Raw genomic sequence first — 8331 nt, 5'->3', positions numbered from 1 at the left:
TGCTTCCCTCTAAATTCATCTCATTCTCCCTTTTCTTCACTATAGCAACTAGCAACAACAACAATTTTAAATTCAAAATTGGGGAAAACTTATTTGGGGATTTATGGTTTGTAATTGGGTTGCAATTATCATCACCCACAAAACTCTCTCACTGTTAAGTCACGAGTTTGTGCAAATTGTAGAGAGAAAAATTTATCTGCTTTTGGGTCATGAGATTGGTCTATCTCTTCCTTTTCTTCTACTTGGTCTCTTTCGACATTCCTCCTTCTGGGCTACGGCGACTCCGTTTCAGATCGCGACTCTATGACTTCTGCTTCTGATATGAAGATTGAGTGGAGAGGAAAGAAAATGAAATGAACAACAAAGAAGAAAGATAAAAAAATTCTGATTTTAATTTCATAAATAATTAATGATGTGTTATTGTTGTTATAAAGAAGAGATGGAAAACAAGGAGGTGGTTTTGTTGATGTCGGTGTGTTGTTGTTATTGTTGTGTTGTTCTGTTTGAGTTGTTTTATTTTTAATGAATGTGCAAGTTTTTTTAATAAAAAAAATCTGGATTTATGATGAACACCATGAGTTAATATGTTAAAGACGATGAAGATGGTGTTGAACTGAAAAATTTCTGGGTTTTGCAGTTTAAAGAAGATGAAGATGGTGTTGAAGAGAATATATGGAATAATATAATTTTTGGTTTGTGGGGTCCGAATTTTTGTAAATGCTGAAAAACAAAAAGTTGTGAAAGGGTTACAGGTAAGCAATCCTAGCCATTCAAATTGTTTATTAATATATCTATGGTCATAGTTCACCTTTCCCATAATGGGAAAGGAATCAACCTTCCCATGTGATCCTTCACCATACTTTTGGGGCCGCGGGGACCGCATGATACCAACATTTTTTTTCTTTTGACATGGTGCAAACTTATACGAAAAGAAGCATGTGCCTTTAATTAACATTTTTTTTTTGAGGGAATGTGCCTTTAATTAACATATAATGCGCAATTTAACGATGATTATTCTGCTTTATTATTGAAGAATTCTTGATGTTATTTTTCTAGAGATATAGCATTGCTCTTTCTTATTTACACTTTAATTTAGAAGTAAAATTGTCTACAAGAAAGTACGGGATCGGACGAGCCTTTATGTAAGTATAGTTTCGGTTTCGGTTAGGTGATTTTGAGTTTGACGACTTTATCTCTATCTCTTTCTTAACCAATCATTGTTTCATCAAAATAATTTATTTTAATTATTTGTTTATAAATTAAATACATTAAAGTCACCAAAATTCAACGTGACTCAAGTATTTTCCGTATAGTTCATAGTAGAACGTATACACGGCTATATCCAAGTGTACTAGCGTGAGTTTGTAACGAATCTTTTCGAGCTTAACTAGAGGTCATAGGTTCGAGTTTGATTCTAGGCCTTATAATATTGCGGTGATAAATCTCCCCGAGCAAGAACTTTGTCATTTATTATAGTCCTACCCGATTCGATGGATTACTCTTTATATTACGCGCACAAAATATTCAATTAAAAAAAACGTGTATATACACGGCTCATAACTACTCACTAAACTTGGACAATTCATATATTACGGAACTTTGTCTGTGGATAATTCAACTCAACGCTTTGAAAACATAGAGCATAATTTACTACTTTTCTACGTTACACAAGCATGTTTTGGCTTTGTTTGGTAAGCTGATCGCATGAATTAACCGAACACACAAACATTTAATTTTGGTGGGCGAGGAAATGCTGTTGATAATTGCTAATGCTGACACAGTAACAATGACATCAACTACTATACTAAACGCAACCATTCCATGAGAGCTAGACCTTTAATAGTGAGACATACTCAATCAAGACAAGTCTACAAAAAGTCTTCATTTTATATAGTACTTTTTTTATACTCAAACAAATCATGGTTTGAAAATACTTTTATATCTTAGGATCAATTATACTTTACTCCTTAATTAATGTCAGTTTAGTTTGCACTTTTTACCCTAATTACCTTTAATGAAGCATTTGACTTCATAACATTTTTTAATTGTAGCATCATCTTTACTATAATATCAAGGGAAATGTTAACTTGTGTCCTAAGGGCACAAGTTAATTAATAGTAAAGCATCTACAACAGTGGCGGAGCGGGATTTTTATAAAGCCGGGCGAAAGAAAATTTGCAATACGTTTATAGGGGTTTACATAAGAAATTGCAAGCAAATAATAAAAAAATTTAAGAAATTGCCCAATTTATAGGGGTTTATATAAGAAATTCAATGGGATTTACATAAGAAATTGCAAAAAATTTGGGCCGAAGCCCGGGCGAGTGCGGCTCGCCGGGCCTTAGAACCGCCGATCTACAATAGTGGGTATATGAACTATTTAGCAATAAGCTAACTAGCTAGACACTTCCATTATGAAGTGAATTTTTTGGATGGTTACGGATAATGATGATTATGGAAACACTATCTCTTCACTTTATATAGGCTCCATTTGATAAGCTGTATTAAAATAAATAAATTTTTATTGAAACGTAAATGTAAAGTAGAGTTATTTGTGGATCAACTTTGAAAGAAAAAAAAAATGAGGTGTTTGGGTGAAGAAAATGGTTGTTTATCAAATGGTAACATTAAAAAAAAAGTGACATGTATATATAAAACGTAACGCAAGTATTTAAAATTGTGAGTTTCATTGTGGATTCTTTTAAGTGTATGTTTGGTACTGCGTTTGTAAAACGGAGTTCGATGAATATCACGGCAAAAAACTACGTTAGCGTAGAAGCTAGTATTTAAAGTTTTTAGAAATCACGGCAAAAATACATTGAAAAGTGTATAAACATGTTTTGTGTGTTGCAAATGTGAAACCAACCCACACGCTAAGTACATGTAGAAGCCCATTGAGAGAGGGTGGTAAATTAAAAAATTTACTTTTCTTTGTTTCAGTTTCTTCTTCAAGTATTTTTACTTACATGGTGAAATAACTGACAGTCTAGTGTCATGGAAAGACATGGTTACAATCATACATTACTTCCAATTCCGTTTTAAGCAATTTTTCTTCGACATGCATTTTTGTGAAATGGACATGATTCTTTCTTGGGTCCTTAAACTTTGACATTCACCTCACGAGCCTGTCTTATCATATGATCGAAAATGAACTTCGTAGATAAGACGGGCTCATACACTAAAATTAGCGTATATGGTCCAAAATTAGCGTTGTCTTAAACTAATTAGTGTTGTCCAAAATATTCAACCTAATTTATCAACGAGTTTCATATAATAATGGATAGAGGGAGTAAGAGTACTACTCGTGAAGTTTTTAAAGCCTAAACTAATATTCAATTTTTTTTATGGAGTAAAATACCATATTAGACATTCATGCATTGGAGATATCAACGTCACTTTTATAAAGTTCAAATTCCAACCATTCAATTTTCAAAATTTCAATAACTACTGTCCTTTTTATTAAAATAAATGATATGGTCATGGAATTCAATTTGTTTACAATTTGACACAAAACATTGTTCCCTTCATTGTCAACAATTAAACCAGTAAACAGAATCCAATTCTCGTGTGGCTCTTGGAGAAAAAATGAGGCATTTGAGGGTCCCTGTGGCCGTACATAAACCATGCATGGCCTTTGTCCACACTTTGTGATTCGCAAATTAAAACTACTTATCTTGTTAGAAAGCTCTAAATTGACATTTTGGTTTAAATAGTAAATGATTTGAGTCGCTTAATTAAGTGCTTAGAAGTTTGATCTCTAACTCTTACTTGTGGAGAAAATTTGATTGAAAAGAGAGAATTTACATTGTGTTCTTAATTGATTCTGCAACAGAGATTAACTATCACGCTAAAATAAACTCTAGTCGTATATATGGTAACAAAACATACTCTAAAATGACTCATCACATTATTTGATTGTATACTTCTTATTATTAGTAATTGATCTTTTGTTCTATGTGTTAGTTTTGATATTTAAGTTCCTATTTTGTTTATTATACCTTACTCCTCACTATTGGACTTTGATCTATGGTAACACACATTCAGATTGGGAAAATGGCTTAGAGAGAAAGTGAAATGCAAAATAAAACTACTTTATTCATGGGTACGACCTCTGTTTATACATTGCACATTCTATATGTATTTAGGCTCATTCCACTCAACTAGGCTCAATACAATCAACACAAACAGTTACTTGCATAACAAGTAATTTAACTACATAGCTAAATTCTTAACTAACTAATACTACTTTGATATATATGCTCCAACACATACCTTTAAATCAAAGTCTTTAAGCTAAGAACATTGAACATGTTGCTCATTCAACTTTTCAAGGCTTTAACCCATTTGGGTTGGTGCAGTGGTATTGGTTTGAGATGCGAGAGTGTCTCCTCCTCGAGATCTCGGGTTCGATTCTCTCGGTGTCAATTTAAGTTGGTTAATTTAGCTTCTTCAAAAAAAAAAATCTTCAAAGACTTTATAAAGACATTGACACTTAGTTCGATCTATTTTCTATAAAACTCTTTTTCTTTTTTCTCGCAAAAGGACTCTCTAAAAAGCTTAAACACTTAAAAGTTCAAACACCCTAATGAAGGAACTAAACTTGTTTGTTTCTGTGGTTTGTGATATTGTAAGTTTTTTTACTTAAGGTCTAAACTTAACTGCACATTTTTTATGGACTAAAATATGTCTTCATTAAATAATAAAAAACAATTTTTTGATGAAATTCATTCGTTCAAATTTTTTAGTCTTGACCATAGGCATTTATGTATTGGTGAAATCAACATCGCTTTTACAAAGTCCAAATTCCAACCATTTATGTATTGGCATGCTCGTGGAATTCAATTTCTTTACAATTTGACACAAGACTCTGTTCCCTTCACTATTAACAACTCCACGAGCAAATAGAATCCAATTCTCGTGCAGCTCATAGAGAAGATGAGGCATTTAAGAGTCACCGTACATAAAGTATACAACAACAATCATATTTTATCCTATTGAGTGAGATCGGCTCACCAAATTAATATATAGTCTTTTTCTTTTCGCAATGATTTTGTCTTGTTAAAAAGCTCTAAAGTGTTTCAAAAACTGACCTGATGAACAATTTGGCAAGGCCACTAGGTCATTGATCGAATCATCGAGACACTATTGAACTCCTGATTAAATTGATTGATTCGGTCGTATATTCGATTTATGTAAAAAAAAAATTGTATGAGTATATTAAACTAAACTATACTACTGAGCACTAAATACACCACTTCTCCCAACTAGAATTCAAACTTTGTTTCACCAAACCTTTTTAATATTTGTTTCTTTGGGGTAATAGTCACTTTGGTCCCCGAATGTGTAGCAAGTCACTTTGGTCCCCGAATGTGTAGCAAGTAGTCACAATAGTCCTTCAATGTATCAAAATTTCAAAATAGTCCATGATTATCCACTTTGTTAGTCAAAATAGTCCCTAAAGCTTAAATAACCCCTTAATACTCACAATAACTCTTTTGATATAAGGACTAAAATGACAATAAGTAAATACGTATAAGGACTAATATGATAATAAGTAAGTCTATTGAAGGACTAATATGACAATATTAACGAAATATTTTAATATCAAGGACTATTTTGACTAACAAAGTGCACAATCGGGGACTATTTTGCTATTTCGATACATTGAGGGACTATTGTGGCTACTCGTCACTCATTCAATGACCAAAGTGACTATTTCCCCTTGTTTCTTTTGATATTTCAAGTTTATAGTATTTTGTTTACTATACCCTTATTCTTCGCTAATTATATAACACATTTTCCATTGTCGATTGGTAAATATGGTTTTTTACCGAAGGCTTAAATATCCAAACCGTCCTGTAATTTGGCCGCAAAAAAAAAAATTAAATACATCCCCGAAATATTTTTTTTTGTTTTAAAAAAGTCCCCGGCCCCACTTCGTTGATGATTTGGCAAGGTTACGGGCCACGTGGCAGATTGCCGATCGTGCAACTTATGCCACGTGGCGCCGACGTGGCATAAAAAATAATTAAATTCTTTTTAATTGAATATATGTATTTTTTAATTATATTTATTTAATTTTCGTTTTTTAAAAACATTAAAATAAATAATAAAAGGTTTTATAAAAGGAGAAAGGGAGGGAAAATTGGATCTAGGGTTTGCAGAGTTCATTCTTCTTCATCTTCCTTCAACCTCTTCGTTCCAATCATCCCGCTTCTTCTTCGATCTCGCTTTTCTTTTTCTCCATCTCCAATCATTTCGCGAAGATGTCCGGCGGCAGAGGGTATTCCAACGACGAGAGGTTCTCACTCCTTTTCAATGTCCAAAAACGATGGATCCCGCAACGGTGGTCGTAACCCCAACAGTGGTGGTCGTAACCCCAACCAGATGATGTCTATGCTACTGTTTGTGGTTGTAACCTCCCTATGAGGATGTATATATCAACCACATATGAGAATCCGGGAAGAAGGTTACGGAGGCTGCGAGAAGGTGGAATGATGAGGTTAGCTTAATCCTTTATTCATATTGCCTTTATTGTATGTTGTTTTTTGGATATAAATATAATCTTCCATTTTGTGTAATTTATACGAATCAACAAACTTGTGGGTTGTTCATTTGGGACGATGAACTTGTGATAGGGACGACACCCATGATGGATGATAATGCCGCCATGGAGGCGTGTAGGGTGGAAGGAAGAAATGATGAAGGATGTAGCAAATGCACCAACATTGATGAAATGATGAAAAGAATTGATGAAAGGGAATGTGTTCGGTGGAAGAAGTTTGAGGATGAGAGAAAGAAAGTGAAATGGCTTGCGTTGATGTTGATTCTCAGTTGGCTTGTGTTTGGATTGTATGTTAAGAATTGATGTAATGAGGTTGTTTGGGAGGGATAATTGTAGGTGTTAAGTTAACAAGTATTGTATTGTGTTATGTATTATGTTATGTCTTGTGTTATGTAGTCTAATGTATTGTGAATCAAAGTTAACTTTGTTGTTAATCAATGAATGAAATGTTTCTATCTATATGGTAATGTAATGAAGTTCCACACTTTTTGTGCTATGTGATATGTTTTAACCTTTGTGATATATACGACATCATAATATGTCATTGAATATGGCATTACTAGCAAAACAGAAGGCTATTGTTCAAGGCATTACATAGTTAATCAAAAAGGCTATTGTTCAAGCCATTACATACTTAATCAAAAAGGCTATTGTTCAAGCCATTACGGACCACTTTGTAAAGGGATTTATAACCCATTAATAGCAAAAAGGGCATTGTTCAACCCACATTACAAACCGGATAAAAGGCATTTCTCGGCCCGGTAATAGCAAAAAAAGCGAATTAATAATGGTTGATCTAAGGCTTCCATCAATCTTTCTTCTTCTTCTTCTTCTTCTTGTTATCCACTTCTGACGGTCTCTTGATTAGCTCACCGGGTCCATTCTCTATGTCTATGTCAATAGGATTTTTCTCTATTGTTCCCGGTGCTCAATGAAATAATTAGAATCAACTAAACCAAACCCATCCTCCATTCCTAAACCTCTCTCTTCTTCACTTTGTCATCAAACTGTCTCCTCTAACATCGGAATCTTCATCACAACTATATCCACCGGCATCGACTTCCTCATCCTCGGAACCTTCACTTTCAACCACTTTTTCCTTCCCCTTACAAGCTGCTATTCTTAACGGAGTTCGCATTCTTCTATACGATTAGGAACATTAACAACACCACCATCACTTTCAACAACATCATGCTCAATGAATACATCGAAGCTTACATTTCTTCTTACTAGCATACTCCTTCATTACTACAACATCTTCATCTAACCTAACTAACTTGAAATCAACTTCTTCTTCAACCTTCCACCACATCCTATACCTTTTCCCATAATTATATTGTTTACGTAAATCATTTGCATACTCTTCTAGTTCAAAATAACACCACTTATCAACATCTAAATCAAACAACCGATTCTTCACCACCTTTGTAACATATCAACCGGTCCCTAACAAATAACCCTCCATGATGAAAAGCTACGGTAATAGACATGCTACATGCAAAAAAAAAACAAAAATACACATTTTAACAACATTCATCACTATCGATTTGGTCCCCACAAAATGAGAAAATGGTAAACGACAAAATCGGTACATAGATATAAACAACCACGGTATAAAACCAAAAAGGCGCATAAATATTCTTACCTTTCAAGGACGTCGAGCTCAAATGACTCCCACTCGTCGATTAAGCTTCCAAAGGCGCAATCCCAATCGTCAAACTCCACAACTTTCGCGGACAATATCGAAACCGTCGATCGGACCAAAC

Source organism: Medicago sativa, chromosome 3 (genome assembly GCF_051527215.1).
Source record: "Medicago sativa cultivar Bolivia chromosome 3, Bolivia_mono, whole genome shotgun sequence".
NCBI lineage: Eukaryota > Viridiplantae > Streptophyta > Magnoliopsida > Fabales > Fabaceae > Medicago > Medicago sativa.
Note: the sequence above shows the minus strand (reverse complement) of the source record.